Genomic DNA, 3,294 nt, shown 5'->3' with positions numbered 1-3,294 from the left:
TGTTCACTCTCCTGGTATAATCTATGTTCAAGTTTGTGAGTTTTTGCATGATTTTGTGTCGAATTTCGGGCAAACATCACAACTCAAGCACGACTCCGAGTTTACGGCCGGCCGACCGGCCTCTCAACCGGCTGGTCCGGCGCACCGCCCGGTCAACCTGATGGCCAACCGGCTCGTCCGATGCGTCGTCCGGTCGGACCGGCCCCTCGCGCCGGCTCGCCCAGCTTTTTCGCATGATCTCGTCGAAACACTTGTATATAGGCTATGCTTTTGGCTTCCTCATATATGTTGATGACATGTACACTTACCTCATTGCTCTCCTCGCCCTATATTGCTTATTCACAGGAGACTGGAGCGGTGAGGACCGTGACACCACTCGCCAAGAGAGGGAGGCATGCGAGGACACCCACCACGCCGTACTAGTGGTCGTGCATCTCAGCCCACCGGTGGCAGCTCATCTAGGGGCCAAACCAAGACATCTGCACGATGAAGAGGAAAGATAAACATGCAACACAGGATGGTGATGAGGTACTGCCAGAGTTCCATGTTGGTGATGTACATATTGGTGCATGGAGAAGACTCAGAGAGTCCAACCCCTATCGCTTTGAGGAACCCACTTACACAGGGGGAGATCAGTTTTTCTGGACCAAGACACAGCCAAGTCATGTGGGATGACTACTATGACTCCCACGAGCACATGAAGAAAGGCACCATTGTTATGCCCAAGGCCATCAAGGATGTCATTGGAATGTATGAAGCCACCAAGTTTCGCTTTGTGGTTGCGACCTTGAGGCGGATGGGGTTGTATGATCTTATGTGCTTGACACCTACTGATGGGTGCTATTGTCCAACCTTGGTGAGACAGTTTCACTGCACAGTCTTTTTCCATGATGATGCAGCTCGGACTATGACTTGGATGACTGGCAAACAGAAATACACTTGCAACTATCTTGATTTCTGTGAAGCCTTGGGGTTTGGTGGAGGGAGTGCTTCTGGTTTCAAGATATATTCTCAGCAGAAGTTCACCAGAGGGGACATTGCCTTTTGCTATCCTCCGGAACCCACACCTGGACCTCCCTCCATCTCTGGCATGTACTACTCCTACCTTCTACTTGCCAAGCTGTTCCGTGAGACTCTCATCAGCAAGTCCGGCGATACAAGTGAATGCCGTGCATATCATCTGAATTTGATGTACTACTGTCACCCTGAGCACCGGAAACTTATTGATGGCTGTGATCTCATCTACTGTGAGTTACGGCGCTGTGTTCGCGAACGGTTGACTCCTAATCTTGCCCAGTACGTTCAGCTGCTCATCAACCATGTTGTGCCCGCACCTCTCAATACTCAAGGTGAGCGGGTCGGATGGACGCTTTCAAGGTACCGCCCAAGGTGATAGACCTGGATGTTCCTGAGATGATGCCTTCTGAGCGCCGGTCCAAGGAACGCCATGACCATGCTAGCTCCAGCTCCTCTAGGCGCCCACAGCGTGGTGTCTCACGGTTCTTCTCTAGCTTATGGCAGATGTGCAAAAATACCAATGATGTTGCACATCAAAGTCTTTCTTTGAACCAAGAGACAAGGAGGCGCCAAAATGAGTTCATGGCTACTAGGAATGTACCTGGCCCTCCTCCTGGCCCTGAGTTGGAGCCTGTCCACGCACCAAACTAGGAGATGCCTCTCCTTTCTGATGAGATGTTCCAGAACTTTGATCCTTCCTTGTACTTTGGTGCTCCTCCTCCTAGACCTGCTCGTGCACCTCATGCTGATGCTGATGATGAAGAGGATGAAGGTGATGAGGATGACAATGGCGAGGATGATGATGAAGAGGATGACGATGAGGATGGTGATGGCAGCTCTCCATCCGCGGGGCACGAGTTCTATTGATGGGGCGCTAGCATCTCTCCTCTTTTCTTCGCCTTTTTGGTGTTCCGATGCCAAAGGGGGAGAAGCGAGTAGAGTCTAGGACCACGGGGTTCTTTGATTGTCACAAGGCCATGGGAGTTGCTTTATTTGGATTTTATATGGCTTGTGCGTATTTGCTTTGATTTCCCAAGAACCATTTGCTACTTTGAATAATTCATGTATGGATATGTATGGACGACTATTATGTGTGCTACTCTATGTTAGGATAATCATGCTTTATGCTTATATATCTTGATATACTTGTCCATACCATGCTTGTTTCCTAAAGATATTGGGGAGCTTCTCATATTACACAAATGGTGCACTTTGCATTCAAACGCAAATTCTCCAAGTGCACACATTATGGGGGAGCTCGTCGTAATATCTTATATGGAATCAAGGTTTAGAGCTTATCATAATATCTATATGTAACTGTAGCTCGGTTTGTCATCGTATACCAAAAGGGGGAGATTGTAAGGGTATTTTACCCTTATCCATTATTTTGGTATCCATGACACCGTGCTAGAGTATTTGGACTAATACATGTCTACAAGATGACTTTCAGGTATTAGCCAAAGAGGTATGATGGTGTAGCAATGGAACAAAAAGACAACGGGAGACCCCCCCAATTCGACGAAAAATCAGCAAGTTTTTCAGAGCCTGGCCGGTCACAGATCCGGTCGGACCGGCCCTGGCACCGGACAGCCCGGTCACCAACCGGACCCAGAACCGGTGCCATCCGGGCAGGTTCCAGTAAAGAGGGCAAGCCCTCCGGTCGGCGTCCGGTCGTCAGCCCGGTTTTGGACCGGCTGCTCCGGTCCATGGCCCGGTCTGACCGAGCACCAGACCGAGCGGCCCGGTCTGCAACCGGACTTTGCGCCTGTGCCATCCGGCGCCATCCGGTAACCTCGGACGCTCTGCCGGTCAAGACCCGGTCCCAGCTCCGGTTGGAAACCGGCCGGCTCGGTCCATGGCCCGGTCTGACCGGGCTGTGGACCGGCCTGTCCGGCGCCAAATCCGGTCGACCGGGTTTCTCGACGAATCTGCTGATGTGGCAAGTGACCAACGGCCGTATTTTGAAGAACACTATAAATAGGCCTTCTCCTACCTCTGAACAGTTAGGCAACATACTACAAGCTGTTCTTGAGCTCTCTCTCTCTTACTCCATTGCTAGAAACACCAAAAGCCTCAGATCTCCCTCCTCCTCCACTCAAACTCAAATCCCTCCGAGGAATCATTAGAGGAGGACCCGATCTACCGTTCTACCAAGCCAAATCTCATTCCCCCTTGTATTCATTGAGAAGCTTGCTTCCTAGGGTTCCTTGGAAACCCTAGGTGGGCAAGAGGAGTCCGGAAGCATCCGGGCTGTGGATTTGCTCCGGGCAAGATTGT

Source organism: Lolium rigidum, chromosome 3 (genome assembly GCF_022539505.1).
Source record: "Lolium rigidum isolate FL_2022 chromosome 3, APGP_CSIRO_Lrig_0.1, whole genome shotgun sequence".
Taxonomy (NCBI): Eukaryota; Viridiplantae; Streptophyta; class Magnoliopsida; order Poales; family Poaceae; genus Lolium; species Lolium rigidum.
The sequence above is the reverse complement of the archived record's forward strand: the minus strand, read 5'-3'. Positions refer to the sequence as shown.